Source organism: Culex pipiens, chromosome 1, assembly GCF_016801865.2.
Source record: "Culex pipiens pallens isolate TS chromosome 1, TS_CPP_V2, whole genome shotgun sequence".
Taxonomy (NCBI): domain Eukaryota; kingdom Metazoa; phylum Arthropoda; class Insecta; order Diptera; family Culicidae; genus Culex; species Culex pipiens.
The window spans coordinates 35,312,747-35,334,083 of NC_068937.1; positions in this window are offsets into that span (position 1 = coordinate 35,312,747).

A 21,337-nucleotide genomic window follows, 5' to 3' on the forward strand; every position below is an offset into this window, starting at 1 on the left:
GCTACCCCTGCGCCACGAGACCCACCAAGCATCCATCCTCAGCATCCATCAACCCCAAAATTCGAACTGATGACCTTTGGATTGTGAGTCCAACTGCCTACCAGCGATTCCACCGATGCAGGACCCAGGGAGACGACTCCTACACCTGGACTGAACTAACGACCTAACCTCTAGGTTAGACTGAGGCCAACATTTACTTCCCCCTCGGAAGAAAGGCGTGATCGGACAAATCTCGTCTCGAAAAAAACCACCGGGACCGTTGGGGATCAAACCCAGGCTGACTGGGTGAGAGGCAACCACGCTTACCCCTACACCACGGGTCCTGGCAACTGGGTTTTAATGGAACGTATAAATCAACTGAAGGAAAAAACTCACACTTCAAATATCCATGTTTACCATGGATTTTATGTTCATTTTGTAAGTTGTAAGGCATCAATCTTCTATCAATTTGCTGAAAAGCACATCCCAAGTAACATTTTTAAACCAATTAGCCACCACCTAGTTTTATTGAGGTTTTAAGGTAGCATCTTGATTGCTTAATACTGGGGTAAATCTCTACCAACTCACACGAGATCGGAAAAAATTGCCCCGACCCCTCTTCGATTTGCGTGAAACTTTGTCCTAAAGGGTAACCCAGAAAGGTCATTTTTTCATTTAGAACAAAATTTTTCATTTTAAAATTTCGTGTTTTTTCTAACTTTGCAGGATTATTTTTTAGAGTGTAACAATGTTCTACAAAGTTGTACAGCAGACAATTACAAAAAAATTGATGTATAGACATAAGGGGTTTGCTTATAAACATCACGAGTTATCGCGATTTTACGAAAAAAAGTTTTGAAAAAGTTACTTTTTGCGTTTCTCTTTGTTTCGTCGTCCGTGTCTGTCGCGGGTGACCATGAACGGCCATGATCGATGACGACCAACTTTTTCAAAACTTTTTTTTCGTAAAATCGCGATAACTCGTGATGTTTATAAGCAAACCCCTTATGTCTATATATCAAATTTTTTGTAATTGTCTGCTCTACAGTTTTGTAGAACATTGTTACACTCTAAAAAATAACCCTGCAAAGTTAGAAAAAATACGAAATTTTAAAATGAAAAATTGTGTTCTAAATGAAAAAATGACCATTCTGGTTCAATGTAGATTCGAAAAGAACATTAAATTTCCCATAAAATGACATATATCAAAAAAATTTACAGTCGAGTAACGGAAAATAGGGAAATTTTTTAAACTTTTTAAGTGTTTTTTTTTCGATGAAAAGTACGTTTTTTTTTCGGAATTCTGAGTACGCCATCAAATCGGGCGTACAATTTTACATAAAAGTCCCTTTGACACCAAATTTCTATCTCATCACCGTTTCAGGCTGCAAATTATTGAAAAACACCTCTATTATCGCATGTTCACAAATGGAAGGGGTCGTACAGCCCCTCCATCACGAGATATCAAAAAACGGACCTCGGATTCGTAGTCAGGGACAAAAGTTACCCCTTAGGACAAAGTTTCACGCAAATCGAAGAGGGGTCGGGGCAACTGCTGTGTGAGTTGGCGGAGAATTACCCACTGTTAATAGGTTCTGAAAAAGGTTTAATGCCTCGGACATAAAAGCTGATGAAAATAAAAGCTGACTGGCCCTCCATAAGGTTTTATGAAACTTTTAACCGAGGATTAAAAACCAGATGCCATGCCAAACGGTTTTATAGCATGCTTTTTTTAAACCAAGGGTAGCTGTCAAATGCCATTACACAGTAAAAAACGTATGTGTAAAATCGCATGTTATTTATCAGCAAAAGCACGTAAAGTTGTTTTAGAAAACGTATGAACGAAAAACATATACGGATGAAAACAAACATATTTTGCAAAATATCCTCGATATAAGCTCCTGAAAAGTGCTAAAAAGTGAAAATGCCTCACGGTAAAAAAAAAGAGACAGTCCTCACCAGCAGGATCGGCAGATTTGAAGAAGTTAAAGAATGCCGAAACGCTACCTGCAAAGCCAGGCAGTTTGAGAAAGGACGCTCAAAATTCGTCTGGAAACCAGTTTGCTACCCTCCCTGTGGACGTGAGCGAGAAGGAAGAATTTGAACGACGGGTCATCGGATTCGGTGCGAAAGTGGCTGACCGGTTTTATCAAATCTGGTGCTTTACGAGCTTCCATTCGCTTGTGTGCTGATGGACTCAAAATTCTGCTACCTACCAGAAAGGATTACAACTACGTTCGGGATTTCCTGAACAACACAAATATTGAATACTACAGCCATGACGATCCAGGTGAACGCCCCATGAAACAGGCCCTCCGAGGCCTGTACGACATGGATGTGAGTGTGCTGAAAGAAGAGCTCAAAACTCTTAAGTTGAACGTGATCGAAGTCTTCAAGATGACGAGACACAACAAGGACATCAAGTATCGTGATCAACTGTACCTGGTTCATCTCGAGAAAGGATCAACAACGCAGTCTGAGCTGAAGGCAGTTCGGGCAATTTTCAACATCATCGTGACTTGGGAACGTTATCGTCCAGTGCACCGTAACGTGACACAGTGTTCGAACTGTTTGCAGTTTGGGCATGGTGGAACCTGCGGAGGAGAGCACAAAACTCAAGCTTGCAACACAATCAACGAAGCCAAATGCTTCAATTGTGGTGGCAACCATTCGACCAAGATTCGGAGCTGCCCAAAACGAGCTGAGTTTGTGAAAATTAGGCAGCAAGCGACGACGAGGCACCAACCAAATCGCCGCAAAACACCACCAGCATTCACGGACGTGGATTTTCCTGCTTTGGCGTCACCAGGAGCGGGATCTGTTCAATTCAATGCAAAAATGTAAAACAATTTGAAGTAAATAAATGAATGTGAACAGTCAATAATAAAACGAAAAATATAACAAAGATGAAGAGAACTAAGCCATACCACTTAGCATGTAAAATAAATGTAATTATTATAAGAAAATTCAATAAAGACATATTTAATATCAAACATTTAAAAAAAAATAGGGGAAGGTGGGGCAAGTGTAACAAGCTAAGAAAATGCTATAAAAACTCAAGTAAATCAGTCTGATTTATTGATAATCATCTTGTTTCAGGTCTTGATTATGGTTTAAATATAACAAGTTCCTAAAAAATCTTGATTTGTACTGAAAACAATAAGATTTTAAAATTGTTGATTTTCAGTACGTTCTGTTCAACTATTGGGACAAGACGAACAACTCGTTGGGGCAAGAGGAACAATGAATGAAACAACATGTTAATTCGCAAACTTTAGATGAAATAATAATATTTAAATATAATATTTTGATCATTTTCACGAAAAAACTAAATTATTTATAGATGATAAATAGTAAATAATATTACTATATCAGCAATTCCCCACGAAAACAGCATGGACAAAAACAAAAGTGCTCGGATCGGGCTCAAAATTTTTCTGAGGGTTCCCTGGCCGAAATAATTAGACCCGTATTTTTTTGTTTGGCCATTAGGGTGACCTACGCCGTGTTAGCGTGGTCTGAAAAATGGCCATTTTCGTCGATTTTCGCAAAAACCACTTTTTTCGAAAAATCATTACTCCTCGTCATTTCAACCGATTTCAATTGTCTTATACGCAAATGAAAGGTGATAAGTTGGCCTTTCAAAGAAAAATATTAAGAAGTTTCAAAAATCTTGCCTAACATATGAAAAAGGCGTATGAAACATTAAAATGCCGTTTTGACGGTGTCTGGACCAAAGAGCCTATGTCTGGAAATATTTTTATCGGATTCCCCGGACATTTTTACATAACATACTAAAAAATGGGAGGAGTTCATTAACAGGATTCCGAGATATGATTTAAAAAAAATAAAATCCGTGTTTTTCGACGCGCCGCGCGCAAAAACCGGAAAATGACGAAATCGGCAAAAAATCAACTTTTTTCACTAAAACTGCGATAACTTTAAAATTTCAGCGATGACCTATACATGTCTGGGTACCAAAAGTTGCGTCTTTTAAATACAAAAATTTTGGTACCATAACATCTATAGGTCATCGCTGAAATTTTAAAGTTATCGCCGTTTTAGTGAAAAAAGTTGATTTTTTGCCAATTTCGTCATTTTCCGGTTTTTGCGCGCGGCGCGTCAAAAAACACGGATTTTATTTTCAAAAACTCATATCTCAGAATCCTGTTAATGAACTCCTCCCATTTTTTGGTATAATATGTAAAACTGTCCGGGGAATCCGATAAAAATATTTCCAGACATAGGCTCTTTGGTCCAGACACCGTCAAAACGGCATTTTAAAGTTTCATACGACCTTTTCATATGTTAGGCTAGATTTTTGAAACTTCTCACTATTTTTCATTAAAAGGCCAACTTATCACTTTTCATTTGCGTATAAGACAATTGAAATTGGTTAAAATGGCGAGGAGTTATGATTTTTCGAAAAAAAGTGGTTTTTGCGAAAATCGACGAAAATCGCCATTTTTCAGACCACCCTAAGACGGCGTAGGTCACCCTAATGGCCAAACAAAAAAATTCGGGTCTAATTATTTCGGCCAGGGAACCCCCAGAAAAATTTTGAGCCCGATCCGAGCACTTTTGTTTTTTTCCATGCTGTTTTCGTGGGGAATTGCTAATATTTTGTATGGACAGTTTTTTAGCATTTTTTTCGGTTTTAAGTACTTTATGTATTTTTATTAAATCAAATGATAAATCATACTTTATAGTGGGTGCAAATCTTTGGTAGGGACATTACTGATCTAGGCAAAATGGCATTTTTATAAAATGAATTTAAAAAAGCCCTAAGTCTTATTTTGGGCTTTCCATATAATATCATAAAACAAAGAATATAAAAAAAACTATTTATCTTGTGTTCCGTGGCGTTTACGTCGTTTTGGCGGTCATTTAGTAGTAGAATTAACTAATTGCATTGCTAGTAACAGTTCTTCTTATTGTAAATATTGGAAATTGTAAGAACCAAAATATACTTTCCTGATTTTTTAGAACTATTTACACAGTTTTTAAATATTTTTTTACAACACAATACTTGTGATGTTTTTTCAATAAAATAAATTTATTTTTAATAACATATTCAAAATTGCAAATATCTATTAACAAAATTTTTAGGTATGCTTAAAAAAAAACAAAACTTTGTTTTACGACGCGATACACCCGAAAATCGAAAAAAATGACAAAAATGGGTAAAAATCAACCACACAAAAAATTGCAATAACTTTAAACTTAAAGCGTGATACACTCAAACTCGGATGGTTTGACACCAACTGTTGTCAAACGAACGGGGCCACTTTTGAGTACGACACTCCTTTTACACGGAGTTCACACACACTATAAAACGTTTGTTTTGATAGTGTGCGTGAGCGCCGTGTAAAAAGTGACATTTCGTCACTTTTTAGTTTTACTTTGACCAACCAACGTTGCACAAACTAAAAAAGTGTCAACGCAAAAGTGACCAACCACCGGGAGTTGAGTGTAAAGAAACCCACCTTGTTTTAAACAATCATCTATCGGAATTCTATTAGTAAACCTATCTCCTTTTTAGAGTACGTAAAATTTCTCGAGGAATCCGAAAAAAATACTAGGCACTTCAAAACTTCATACAACTTTTTTTTAATGCTAGGCTAGATTGATCGAATCACTAACTAGTTTTCCTTGAAACCAAACTTATTACCTTTCTTTTGCACCCAAGACAACTAAAATTGGTTAAAAATGGTGCGTAGTAAAGATTTTTTTGTAAAACTCTATTGGCTAAACCAAGGGGTTTCCAGCATTGTGTCAGACTGGTCACTAATCCGCAATTACTTGGAATTTGAGCAAGTGATTCTGTAATTCCTGATTTACTGAGTAATTCCAGAGTAATCCTGGTAATTCTTAATAATCCCAATAATCCTTGTAATTCCATGATTATTTTTTTTGTGAAAACATACTTTGGAAAATAATAAAATAATAGAAAAAACTGTTTAAAAGATAATTTCGATAAACCTTTTATGATTCTATTTAATGTCTATTAATTTTCATGTAAAAAACCACACAGAAAAAAAATGATGGTAATATTCATCAGGAAATGGCGACAGATTTTGTGGCAAAATAAATGATAAATTTTACCGCAGAAAATGATGAATTTTCATCAGTTTTTGATGAATATTCATCAGGTTCACATTTTTACACATTTTTTATGTAATATTACTCAAAAAAGAGGTAATATTCAACCTACCAAATTTTCAACATTCCAAAATTCAACTTTTTTTTCTGTGCATACACAGCTAAAAAAGTAGTAATCCAGCTGCGTGTAAAAGGCCTGGGTGTAAATTAAATATTGCATTTTTTATGCAATTTTATGTGATTTTACACCCTGAAATATGTAGCCCATCAGTATGGGAAACCTACTTGACCGAAATGTCAAGCTCATATATGCGTTCATCCTATCCGTTCTTCATCGGTCTGATGGCCGAGCGGGCTAAGGCGCCAGTCCTTACTGTTGGTGCTGGGTTTGAATCCCGTCGGTTGCAACTTTTTTTTAGTGTTTGCAAAAATTGTACATGCAGTGTGTAATATTAAGTGTTTATTTTGACGAAGGTGATGTGCATGCTTTTGCATGCGATTTTACCATCGGATTTTTTGCTGTGTAGTTATAGCTACTATGGGATCATTCGGATTTTGAGTAAGTAATTCAGTAATTTTAGAATTACTTCGCAATTCTGCAGTAATTCCTGTCATTCTGGAATTACCTAGTAGTTCCGTAGTAATTCGTGTGATTCCATACTTACTCAGTAATTCGTGTAATTCCCATCAATTCAATACAGAAAAAAAGTTGAAGTTTGAAATGTTGAAAATTTGGTAGGTTGAATATTACTTCTTTTTTTGAATAATATTACATTAAAAATGTGTAAAAATGTGAACCTGATGAATATTCATCATTTTTTTGACACAAGATCTGTCACCATTTCCTGATGAATATTACCATATTTTTTTCTGTGAAGTAAGGCTTCATCCATAAAGTACGTCACACTAAAATCAGGCAAAATTTCCCCCCCCCTTTGTCACGCTTTTCATATACTTACAACACGCAATGTCACACTTGCTCAATACCACCCCTCCCCTCCCTAGAGCGTGACATACTTTATGGATGACGCCTAACTACTAGTAATTCTTTAAAGGTAAATCGGCAGAATGCATTTTGCTTTTCCTTGATGCCTTTTTATGGTTGTAAGGAGTACAGAGCGGATTCGGAATGTCCGCAAATTCGAATGTTCTCTTATTCAAATGTATTCGGAAGAAAAAGCACTTAAACGTCAAAATCAGTTGTCAAACTGATGTTGATATTTACCCCATTATTCGATGATTTCCAAGTAGGGTGTCCAATTTTCCCGGGTTTTGAGTTTCCCGGAAAACGGAAAAAATAGTTTTTATTCCCGGGAATTTTTTGAAAACGTCATAAAATCTATGTTTTCTTTATATTTGTTATGTTTTTCATGCTTTAAAATCATACTATTAGCTCAATACTATTTACACTAATCTTAACAAGGATAGCACTTTTAGATAGTTTTAAAGTTTTTTTTGTTCTTTGTTGTGCTTTTAATTTTAAATGCACTTAAACGCCAAAATTAGTTGTCAAACTGATGTTGATGTTTACCCATTTGTTCGATGATTTCCATGCAGGACGTCAAATTTTCCCAGGTTTTGAGTTTCCGGGAAAACGGTAAAAATATTTATACATTCCCGGGAAGTTTTTGAAAAAGTCATAAAATCTATGTTTTCTTTATATTTGCTATGTTTTTCAAGCTTTTAAATTATAGAATTAGCTCTATACTATTAATATCAATCTAAACAAGGATAGCAGTTTTTAGATAACTTAAACAAATTTTTGTTGTTCTCTGTTGTGCTTTGAATTTTATATGCACCACATTTCTAATTCAAATTAAATAAGTATCTTATAAATATTTTTTATTTATTTCTATATGACATGACTAAAACAGCTTTAAAATGGTTTGAGGTGGCTAAAAAACAAAAATGACAAAAAATAAAATGGTATCAATTAATGTAAAATTGTAGAAAAGTTTAAACTTATAAATTGTAATAGTAATGTAATTTCCAGGCCAAATAAAGATTTTGTTTGATTCCGGGAATTCCCCGTACAACATATTAAAATCCCGGGAATTTTATGCCGGGAATTCCCGGGTTGGACGTACTATTGCCAAGCACGTGGTTTTGTGCATTTGGCAGCCGTCATTCGATCCAATTCCAAAGACTTATCTCAATATGCTGGAAGCTAGGCAGTAATTCCAAGTTATTTTTATAAATTTGAGAAATTCTGCGTGGTTTCTGGAATTCCCAAGTAATTCTGAGAAATCATAGTAATTCGTGACATATTGCCAGTAATCCTGGTAATTCCATTTAGCCTGGTCAGTAATCCTTGATGCTGGAAACCCCTTGGGTCAAACAAAATAAAAACGAGTCTCATTTATTGGATATGGGACTTCTTTTATTGGATATGGAACTGCTAAACTGTTAGCTTAGTTATATGCATGGAAGATAGAAAATGAAATCATAGTACGGGTTTAAAAAAAAACTCTTTTAAATAATTTAAAATGTTTAATTAACTTAACCGCCGAAGTTCCTACATGTTGAAATTCTGTTCCTTTTTTCTTACTCAATAATCACCAGAAATGATTTTCGTTGAGTAAAAAGATGTTTTAAAAAACAAAAACCTAATGCTTCCAACACAACAATTCCTCATCATCCCAGTTGGAGTCCACTTTATTCCATTCCATCAAACATTGGCCCGAGGATTCATTCCGTTCAGTGTTGTAAGCTTCTTGGCGGCAGCAGGAAAAACCAATCTGCACGATGAACGACCAACCTCGGAAGACAAACCCCCACCGATTGGAAGTCATCTTCCATCCATCGACTTGTGGAACGGGTCGGAGAAAAAAGCATAAAGCTATCCACTCGATATGCTCGCCATAAATACTGGCGCTGTTGCTGATACTGGGATCATTTTTTGAACAGTTCGAAAACAATGTTGAATTTTAAAGTTTTTTTTATATTGGTTTATTAAGTTATTTTGTAGTATTCAACACTTTTTATACTAAAACTTTATATGAAGTTTTTTTAGTGTCCCCAAGTCGGCTGTATTTGTTATCCAACGTCGTTGAAGGAAAAACCACACTCTGAGCTACTCTGAGGCCAGAACCGACCATCAGGATGACGACAAGATTGATAGCTGCATCAACGAGCAGCAAGATGAAGAAGAGACCATTTTGTTTTTGTTTCGAGGAAGAAACGGCGGCGGTCTCAGATAAGCGTTCTGCCAGGAATTTGCGGATGATTCGACCCTGCGGGAAATTGCTAAATGTTTCGTAATCTATCTCCGTTCCCGGAACATAAACAGCTTCAGCTGCGGTGGTTTGAGACTGATCCAACAACATGGTCGTAATGAGACGCGTCCGGTTTGCTGAAAAAAAGTCAAGGTAGTAATGCTACAGACAACTTTGCCAGTCCTAGGTGCAAGGGGCGTCCATATCCAAAGCCTTTATGTCATCAAAAGTGAACTTCGCTGACAAGTTCAGCAGACACAAAATGCAGCAAATCACCCACGCGGCAGACGTTTCTTTCCATTTCATCGGTCCCATTTTGGCACCATAATAATCGTTTGAGCCGTCGTCATCGGTAATATTCATAAATTCAGCCATGAACTGTGCCTCTTCCCCGTGGCCCGGTTCCGTATAACCTAAATCCTCCCGTCCATTTTGAAGGGGAACCACCACATGGAGGTAGACGAGCGTGGAGGAAGGCAATACTCGGAGTTTATAATTGCGGATAACGAGGATCTGCGTTGAGCACGAATTATGAAAATTTAATTACTGCTCTGTTTTTCTTTGGCTTTTTCCCCCATCCCAGCCTGTTGGAAAACAGCATTCGGTGGAATCTATGACGGTGGTGGTGGTAGTAACAGACACACATACACACACATGCATAATCAACACGGTTAGCGCAGGATTTTCGTGGAAATGTTCCGGAAATTTCATGTAAGCATAGTGCAGCAGCTGGAAACGAGTTGAAAAGTGGAAAATCGATTTTCTGCTCTTTTTTTCTTTTTTTTTGTGATATCAAGTTATTAGGTATTTGAGCTGAACTTCTCTCATTTTTAAGTTTGCTCACTACTTTGTATTCAACGGCAATTAAAATACAATTCGAACTTCGAAGTCCTGCGGAAACCTCTTTGAAAAGCTGGCACCGATGCCATCTGATTGGCACTCACCCAACCTAGTTGCCGCTGCACTGTTTGCACATTTCCTTCACAATTCACTCCGTTTGGTGTAACCAAAGCTTGCGACAGCGTGAAAAAGTTCAATTTGCGCCGTCAATGGGAACCCATTGGGGAAAATCTGTTCCAGGAAAATTTTAAATACCGCAAACTCGATTGGAAAGTGCGACCAGCGGGGGAAACTGGCCCGTTTTGTGTCGATTTGTGGTGAGTTTACTTCACCTCGATAATGGTGGAAAATTGATTTGGCGTCGAGCTTTCATTCGTTAAGTCCACAACAAAACGAGTATTGTTTTTTTTTATTTAATATTAGATTAGATTAGATTAGATTAGATTAGATTAGATTAGATTAGATTAGATTAGATTAGATTAGATTAGATTAGATTAGATTAGATTAGATTAGATTAGATTAGATTAGATTAGATTAGATTAGATTAGATTAGATTAGATTAGATTAGATTAGATTAGATTAGATTAGATTAGATTAGATTAGATTAGATTAGATTAGATTAGATTAGATTAGATTAGATTAGATTAGATTAGATTAGATTAGATTAGATTAGATTAGATTAGATTAGATTAGATTAGATTAGATTAGATTAGATTAGATTAGATTAGATTAGATTAGATTAGATTAGATTAGATTAGATTAGATTAGATTAGATTAGATTAGATTAGATTAGATTAGATTAGATTAGATTAGATTAGATTAGATTAGATTATATTAGATTAGATTATATTAGATTAGATTAGATTAGATTAGATTAGATTAGATTAGAATAGATTAGATTAGATTAGATTAGATAAGATTAGATTTTTTAAAGTAAGATAATAAAAACCTGCACAAAGCATGTGTGAGATTCCTAATAAATGATTCAATAAATTAAAATATGAAATAATGGCAAAATTGCAAAAATGAATTTGAAGAATTTAAAGAATTTGAAAAATTACAAGAATTTAAAGAATTGAAAGAATTTAAAGAATTGAAAGAATTTAAAGAATTGAAAGAATTTAAAGAATTGAAAGAATTGAAAGAATTTAAAGAATTGAAAGAATTTAAAGAATTTAAAGAATTTAAAGAATTTAAAGAATTTAAAGAATTTAAAGAATTTAAAGAATTTAAAGAATTTAAAGAATTTAAAGAATTTAAAGAATTTAAAGAATTTAAAGAATTTAAAGAATTTAAAGAATTTAAAGAATTTAAAGAATTTAAAGAATTTAAAGAATTTAAAGAATTTAAAGAATTTAAAGAATTTAAAGAATTTAAAGAATTTAAAGAATTTCAAGAATTTAAAGAATTTAAAGAATTTAAAGAATTTAAAGAATTTAAAGAATTTAAAGAATTTAAAGAATTTAAAGAATTTAAAGAATTTAAAGAATTTAAAGAATTTAAAGAATTTAAAGAATTTAAAGAATTTAAAGAATTTAAAGAATTTAAAGAATTTAAAGAATTTAAAGAATTTAAAGAATTTAAAGAATTTAAAGAATTTAAAGAATTTAAAGAATTTAAAGAATTTAAAGAATTTAAAGAATTTAAAGAATTTAAAGAATTTAAAGAATTTAAAGAATTTAAAGAATTTAAAGAATTTAAAGAATTTAAAGAATTTAAAGAATTTAAAGAATTTAAAGAATTTAAAGAATTTAAAGAATTTAAAGAATTTAAAGAATTTAAAGAATTTAAAGAATTTAAAGAATTTAAAGAATTTAAAGAATTTAAAGAATTTAAAGAATTTAAAGAATTTAAAGAATTTAAAGAATTTAAAGAATTTAAAGAATTTAAAGAATTTAAAGAATTTAAAGAATTTAAAGAATTTAAAGAATTTAAAGAATTTAAAGAATTTAAAGAATTTAAAGAATTTAAAGAATTTAAAGAATTTAAAGAATTTAAAGAATTTAAAGAATTTAAAGAATTTAAAGAATTTAAAGAATTTAAAGAATTTAAAGAATTTAAAGAATTTAAAGAATTTTAAAGAATTTAAAGAATTTAAAGAATTTAAAGAATTTAAAGAATTTAAAGAATTTAAAGAGTTTAAAGAATTTAAAGAATTTAAAGAATTTAAAGAATTTAAAGAATTTAAAGAATTTAAAGAATTTAAAGAATTTAAAGAATTTAAAGAATTTAAAGAATTTAAAGAATTTAAAGAATTTAAAGAATTTAAAGAATTTAAAGAATTTAAAGAATTTAATGAATTTAAAGAATTTAAAGAATTTAAAGAATTTAAAGAATTTAAAGAATTTAAAGAATTTAAAGAATTTAAAGAATTTAAAGAATTTAAAGAATTTAAAGAATTTAAAGAATTTAAAGAATTTAAAGAATTTAAAGAATTTAAAGAATTTAAAGAATTTAAAGAATTTAAAGAATTTAAAGAATTTAAAGAATTTAAAGAATTTAAAGAATTTAAAGAATTTAAAGAATTTAAAGAATTTAAAGAGTTTAAAGAATTTAAAGAATTTAAAGAATTTAAAGAATTTTAAAGAATTTAAAGAATTTAAAGAATTTAAAGAATTTAAAGAATTTAAAGAATTTAAAGAATTTAAAGAGTTTAAAGAATTTAAAGAATTTAAAGAATTTAAAGAATTTAAAGAATTTAAAGAATTTAAAGAATTTAAAGAATTTAAAGAATTTAAAGAATTTAAAGAATTTAAAGAATTTAAAGAATTTAAAGAATTTAAAGAATTTAAAGAATTTAAAGAATTTAAAGAATTTAAAGAATTTAAAGAATTTAAAGAATTTAAAGAATTTAAAGAATTTAAAGAATTTAAAGAATTTAAAGAATTTAAAGAATTTAAAGAATTTAAAGAATTTAAAGAATTTAAAGAATTTAAAGAATTTAAAGAATTTAAAGAATTTAAAGAATTTAAAGAATTTAAAGAATTTAAAGAATTTAAAGAATTTAAAGAATTTAAAGAATTTAAAGAATTTAAAGAATTTAAAGAATTTAAAGAATTTAAAGAATTTAAAGAATTTAAAGAATTTAAAGAATTTAAAGAATTTAAAGAATTTAAAGAATTTATAGAATTTAAAGAATTTAAAGAATTTAAAGAATTTAAAGAATTTAAAGAATTTAAAGAATTTAAAGAATTTAAAGAATTTAAAGAATTTAAAGAATTTAAAGAATTTAAAGAATTTAAAGAATTTACAAAACCTCGCGAGCCCAATCCAATCGGGCACTCGAAGCAACCGGAATGAATGGCTTTTTCTCTTTTTTTTTGTGCGCCTTTCAGCGCTCGAAATTGCAAGGAAATTTGCTCAAACACTCGAGCGGGCCGGCGGAAGTGAGTGGTGGGCCATGGAATAAAGCATTTTCAATTAAAATTTGCCACTGTTCGTTTTTCTTTCACGCTGCTGCTGCTGCTGAGGACGAGGAGCTAATTAAAATCTTTTTCCATTGCTGGAAGACGCTCGCCGTGTAACCAACAACCGTTGAAGTGGGTTGGGGTTGCAAATGGCAAAAGCTTCTTCATTTCGTGAATTACAAGGTGAGCTTTCAGGTCGGTTGAGAGGTATAATTTTAAGGGTTGTACTACTCTTTTTTTATTCGAAATTTGGGTAAAATGCACATTTTAAATTTTTATTTAATATTTGATTAATTTTAAGAAATTTATTTAATTTTGCCAATTTATTTAAAAATGTTCAAAACTTCCCAAACTACCCTAACCCCAACCTCTTCCAGCAAGCTGGTTACAGCGGTTACACTCTGAGACTCCTCTTCGCTTTCGCAAACTGTTTGCGTAAAGAAATTTTCCTTGCAAGAAAGAAGAAAGTTGCGACGGAGATGAAAAATTAGAAATCTCATACTTTTGACAAACCGGTCGTCGGGTTTTCCACCCGAACAACCACAAGTCGTTGCTTGAAAGTGGAACCATACATCACCACTTTTACCAATGAGAGAGAACTGGTTATGCAAATGTTGATTCATCATCGTTGGAAGTGCGTTAAGGTATGGTTAGACATTAATTTAAACATTTAGCGAAAAATTAGGTTTTGGGGTAAAATCCGAGAAGGCTCCAAAGCTATAAATCTGCAAAAGGCGTTCTTACCTCAATTCAATCCAAAATTGACAAATGACAATATAGCACGATCACGATCAATTTTATCTCTGTGCTTTACTATTCTTATAGGACATTTGAAGAAAAAATCAGTTGATTATGTCATTATTTAGCTTGTTGAATTCTTTACAAATGACTAAAAATCGAAAGGACAAAGCTTGAAAGTTTAGAAATGTTAAAAGGACAAAAAGTTAAAAAAAAATCTAAATCGAGAAAAATTTAAAAAAAATGTATTTTGTTATTCTTGCAAACATATACAATTCCCAGTACAATTTTTAACATTTTTTGATGATTTTCATACCCTTAAATTAAAAGATAACGTCATGATTCGAAATCTGGACACTTAGTAGTATATCAAAATCATGAAACAAGTTGGAAATGTAGACATATCATCAGGATGTAGTATAAACAGTGTTTTTTTTTTGCTTCGAATCCCGGACACTGATAAAAGCTGATTCGAAATCCGGACACTCGATTCTGCTTATGAATCGCACAAGTTTGAACTAAAATGTTAAAGAATTGCATTATGTAGGTCTCAAATCGAGCCAAACATTTCATTAGGGCACAAAAACAAAACGTAAACATTTGGGATTATTCCACTATTCCATTCATTAGTACACTCCCTACATGCCCTCCAAGAACCAGATTGATAACAAACAATTTCCTATTGAAAAAATCAAAAACACAAAAGGGCACATAACCATGTTCACTGCAAACCATAAAAAAAGTTCAAATGTGCCCTTTTATTTTTCGTTAGGTTCTCGTACTTGAGGAACTTTTTGTGTTATAAAGTGAACTTTTCATACATTCATAACACTAATTCACTTGAAATAAAAGTTTGGTTGACTTTTCCCCAAGGATTTCTGCAGAGAAAAACATCGTCAAAAAACAATATTTAAAACGGTCCCGCGGCTGCTGTTCAGCACTTTTGAAGAATTTTTATGTTTCACATATTTTATCTACACTATTCAATCACAAAACTTCACCAATAATCAAAATTTCTACTGAATTACTCATTATTTCTAACTAAACAAAAGGGCCACATCATTCAAAACAACAATCCGGTGAAAGCGTTTTAGTGCCTTTTCAGCTCTCTTCGAAATTGCATTTAGAAAGGGCCTATTATGAACAACAGTTGGAAAGTCAAAAGGGCCCAATAACGATTTTTTTTTAAGTTATGAGTTTAATTGCGAAAATCAACAAAAATTAAGAAGCATTTAAGCAGAGTTGAGGATAATGATGAGTTTATCGTCAAAATCAAACCATCCACATTAACGACCCCCGGGTCTTTTGTGGTCTCTATTGCAAGTTTCTGCTCGAACCTAGGAGTCCGAAGGCTTGAATGGGGAGAGCACCCAAACCTCTTTCTACTCCAAGGAACCTTCCACCCCAGTGTTTGAACTGACGACCTTCGGATTGCGAGGCCAACCGCCGCCAGCGATTCCACCGGAGTAGGTTTGGTTTGGTGTGTTGTTTGTACTTATGGCATGGAGACGACTCCTACACCTGGAATTACTTAACGGCCTAACAACCAAGGCCGGGACCGACATTTTACTTCCTCATCCGATGGAAGGTTGCAGCAGATGGGAATCGAACCCAGAATCATCTGCTTACAAAGCGGACAGCGTAACCATTCGGCCACGCACTGCCACTGTGTTTTATCGTGGCCAGTCAAGCTTCTTTTTTAAATAGGAATTGAATCAAGTTGTTCACTTTTTGCAAGCGATTTTCTCGAATCGCGGTTTTTGGTTTTGTGCCCTAATGAAATGTTTGGCTCGAAATAAGCTCTTTACATCAAAACAGTTGATATTTTACATTAAAAAAAAAGTTAGAATTTAAGGAAATCAAACCCCTAAATTTCTGCTTTGCCTTTCTGGTGCTTCGGACGTTTGTGAAATATTTCTGTGAAATGTTTCACATATTTTGTTTAACTTATTATTTTATTTTATTGTTTTAGCACTAACTACAGCGTTCAAACAAACTTAAAGGAATGTTGATGTTAGAATTCATCAAATAACACAGTTTTTACATTCTTAACGCGAACGTATTTCCAAATAAATGAGAAAAAAAGATGACTTTCTACATCAAGGTCAATTTTGGTGGAGCCATTGATACTATCAAAAAATGTAAGAAACTAAATGGGACCACCCATTCTTTATTGACACCGCCCCAAAGTTTGGCGATTTTCATCATTATTATTATTATTTTTTTTTTTTTCAAAAAACCTCTGTTTTCAAATGGCCGTAGCATGGAAACCAAAAATGATAGAGCATTACTCGACAGCTATTTTGAAGGAAATTTTGATGGACAAGTTTTACACCCAAAGGAAAAATATATCTCAAAATCTGCAACATTGGATTTGCTGCAGAAAATGTCATATTTTATAACATTTTTTGCAGCAAGCCCGTAGATCATTTTTGCCCGCGTGTAAAAATTTCAGCGATCTGCAGTTCTCACCAACACATATAAAGCTTGCCCATCCCCGAGCAACAGTCCAAAGAGAAGCATATGTTGGCGCTCTTTCACTCACTTTTCATCAAGCGTCCATGGCGCGGTGGTAGCGTGTCGGATCAATGAACAAGAAGTTGGTGGTTCAATCCTCGTTCTGCTAAGTGTTTATTTTGTGAAATACAACCAAAAAGCCGTCGGTAATGTCGATAATTGTCGGTAACGGGCAAAAATGTCATACTCCTATATCGCAAAAAATGCATGAGGACAGATTTCATGCAGATTCTGATATACTTTCATGCCGCCATGCATCACAATCATGCGACTGCCAGTTGGGTGTATGACACATTTTTATCAGACATTATTTAATAATCTTTTATATAACGTTTCCTTGCTTCAATAATATGCGTGTGTGTTTATTTAAATCCTGTGAACATGAGTTCTTTTTGAAAAAGTTCAAAGTGCTTTTTTTTTAATCAATTTTTGACAATAAACATAAAAAAAACACATTTAAATGTGGGTCATTCCATCTGAAGCGGAACAGCATTTGAAAATTACCCTCTCCGATCCTGCTCAAATTTGGCAGGGCTGTTGATACTATCAAAACATGCAAGAATCCCGAATTTCATCCAAATCGGACCACCCCCTCCATTTTTGTACCTCCCCAAAAAATCGACTTTTTTTTAAATTTGACCTCACCATCGTGTTCCCCGGCCAATTTTACATAAGAATCACTTATTGACAGAAATGAATATGTTTCGTTCCAGAGATATCGAATTTTAAAGTTTTGTGTTTTCGAGATTACCTACATCAGCTTCATTCGCCGCATCTGCTAGAAGCACACAGGCGGGCCGATCAATAACTGCTACCTGGTCATTTATTGAAATAATATTTTATCATAAATAATCTTTACCATATTGGGCAAAAATTAACTGTATAACACTGTAGGAAACTGAAGTTTAATCGCGAATAATCGCGAAATATCTGCTCAAAAAAATTAATGAAATGAATTTCTGTGCTAACCCACAGGACAGAGCAATAACGACACACACACAAGTGCACGATACATTATTGAGTAAAAAATATGAATTAAAATGAATAAAATTTGTTGATACGTTGTATTCTAGTGAAGGACGATCACAAGGAGTAGGAAAAGGATTTCTGGAAAGTATAAAATTGAAAAATGTAAGCAAATCACAAAGTTTGATCTGCTTCAAAGCGGCTAATTCCCCAAATTTAGTTGCGATAATTTCGACACCGTCCGAACAACAGTGTAATTTTCTTCTTTCATGGCTGCTGTCCTCACGTATGAAGATTTTTTTTAAAATTAAATGTACTTTGACCAAAATCATCTTTCAATCAAATGGAGCTGGCTAACAATATAAAAATTGATTTAATATGATCAATCTTTTAAACCATAAATCAGATTTGCCAAATTATGGTAAAGTGTCAATAGTAAACTATAATAATGATAATAATAATAATAATAAAGCAGGTTTTGGGGTTTTTGCTGAATGGCACTATTTTTCTACCGCCCATGATAAAGGCCCTAGTCATGGCCTCGAAGGTACTCTGAACGGTTAGCAACACGTAAAAAACGGTGCATTCAAAATAACCCAATAAATATTCCTTTCACAAAAATAGATTGATCAAGGTAGGTATCAGCCATTTGACTAAATATTTGCGTAATTTTTTTAAAATTTAAATTAAATTATTCATCTCCCAGAACACCAGGTAGCTGTTATTGATCGGCCTGCCTGTGTGCTTCTAGCAGATGCGGCGAATGAAGCTGATGTAGGTAATCTCGAAAACACAGAACTTTGAAATTCGATATCTCTGGAACGAAACATATTCATTTCTGTCGATAAGTGATTCTTATGTAAAATTGGCCGGGGAACACGATGGTGAGGTCAAATAAAAAAAATAAGTTGGGGTGTTTTGAGATACGGCCATTTAAAGTTTTCAATTGCGCAATACAGGTAGAATAAATAAATTTATCGACATTTTGATCACTGAAATGGATTCTACGTCCAATTTCCTTCAAAATTGAGTGTAAGACCGACCCTCTAAGATTTGTGGTTCCTGAGTTATCGTCGTTTGAAACTAGGAGGTTTGGTCAAAAATCGCCAAAAAGTCGATTTTTTGGGGAGGTACAAAAATGGAGGGGGTGGTCCGATTTGGATGAAATTCGGGATTCTTGCATGTTTTGATAGTATCAACAGCCCTGCCAAATTTGAGCAGGATCGGAGAGGGCAATTTTCAAATTTGCACTTTTTCGTGCACAATTGAGATGGAATGACCCATGTATGTTCTGTATGTTTTTCCAGTCGTTTAAACATGAGCAGTTCTCCAAAAAGTTTCATAATATAAAGTCTGATATCGAATATATTCATTAAACCTGAGCTATTCTTCTAAAATTCTGGAAATGGATTTTATTTGTATTTTTTTGGGGCCTTATCTATGACCAAAAATGCTCATTTCCATACAGGTTTACATACAATTTTGGCAACTATCCTTGCAAAAATGGTCATTTCATTTGGGGCGAATCAGGACAGCTGTTTTCGCAATTTTGCAGCCTAATATTACGTTATTTTTGAGTGGTTTCGGTTAGACCAGATGCAGAGCAACATTGCATTTATTTCCTACTTTGAAGCTTTGAAATATTCAAAAAATCTATAGCTTTTCTAGGTGTTGATGCGGACTGATCAATCAGTGACAATGATTTTTGGGAATAGAAAAAGAAATCTCACTCACATAAGTTTTTAACGTTGGTTCAAATTGGCCATCGAACAGTACTTTACAGAAATGTTTAGAAAGTACATATTACAAACCAAAAAAAATATTTTATTTTCATTTCCAAAAATATTTTTTACAGAAACTTCAGTCTCACCCAAAACAGCAACCCCTAATTTTTAATGCCATTGTCTCAGCAACTTATGATCTAATTTTCTACGTTAAATATAAAACAATTCGACGTTGTCATGCTATCTTGTCTCTTGTCTCACGTCACTTTTTGACGATCCGAAAAAAACGCGTCCTTTTGTTTGGCCTTGAACGAGCAAAACAGAGAGCACGCATTGTAAACAATAACAAACACATTTCATTCGACTGACCAATCTGTGCATTGTCCCTATTTTTTTCATGAATTTGGTTGCCGGAGTCTCGAGTTATAATTTCAAAATGTTTACAGTACTCGGGCATGTACGTGTGTCAAACGCGATCTAACCTAAAATCATTTTGTCAAATTGTCGCATGTACAACAATGTTTAGGGTGTGTCAACAAAGCAGGACAAGATCGAAACTTCTTCCATGTGCAGAGTGACAACAATGCACGGAGTTTTTTTCGGATCTTATTGAATGCCTCCGGGAATTTTGGGGATCTGTGAAAAGGTGCCAAAAGGTGTGGTATTGTGAGCTGCACAAAATGGCGTTCCAAACTCAATTTGGCCCTAAATGTACGTGCGACAAGATTGCACGACAGCGATGAATTGTGTCAATTTCAGATCTTTTGGAATTAAAATATTTTTAAAATTTAAAATTAAGGCAATTTGAATATTTGAAAAGAGCATATGATCTGAAATTGAAACCCTTTGATGAATATAAAAAAATATTGAAACACAAAAAAAGTCACAAATTATTTTTTTTTACAATTAGGTGTCAATAAAAATGGAGGCTATTTCGGTGAGAATTTAAATTCTTTCTGTCAAATAAAAAATTCATGAAATCGGCCATTTTCGTACAGTATTGCAATTTTATCAAAGTTTCATAATTGTCTGTCTATAAGTATGCGTTTTGAATGTTTTATGAACTATTGGTAAACAACAACAAGATTGTTCATCCAGCGTTGGCGTTCCGTTGGCTAGTTAAACAAATGTAGCTGTTGAACTTGTTGTTGTTAAATTATGCCGAATTAAAAAAAAAAAACAAACTTTCCCGATTGGTTTAGGAGATTTGATGATTAGACAATCCTAGCAATAGTTATGCGCCCTTAACTGATAATTATACAAGTTGTTTGATACGGATCTTTGTCCAGTTCCATCATGCGACATAAAGGTAGATTAAGTAACGTAAAAACTTTGGACTAGGATGCTTTCTATGGTAAAATGATTGTGAACACCACATGCAACTCATTTCAGTGCCTGAAAAAGTGACAGCAATTTTCAATTTTTTAATAAATATAAAAGAATGGTTCTAGTTAGCAAAACGGTACCACCTCCATCATAAATCACCTAACCAACGCTTAAAGCAACTGGGGCCGAAAATAAAATTGAAACTAAACAATGCCAACCACCACCCACTTTAACAAACTTTGCCCTAAACCGCATCCTTTCGTGGGCCCAAAAAGATTTCACCCACAAAAAAAAACAAAAGATCCACTTATTGTTGCGAGAGCCAATCAACCGGTGGTTTCCTCATCAGTTATCCCTCCAAGAAGCTTTTCGTGGCAGCCTCGGTGTCCCTTTTTTTTTTTGAAAATAAAATTTCCACTTCGCCACACTCCATTTAAGCCGCATGATCCCTCGGCTAGAAGAGAACGGGAAAACCGACAGGAAAAACTTGAGGAAAAATTTTGCAACCTTTTCCGCTTTGTAC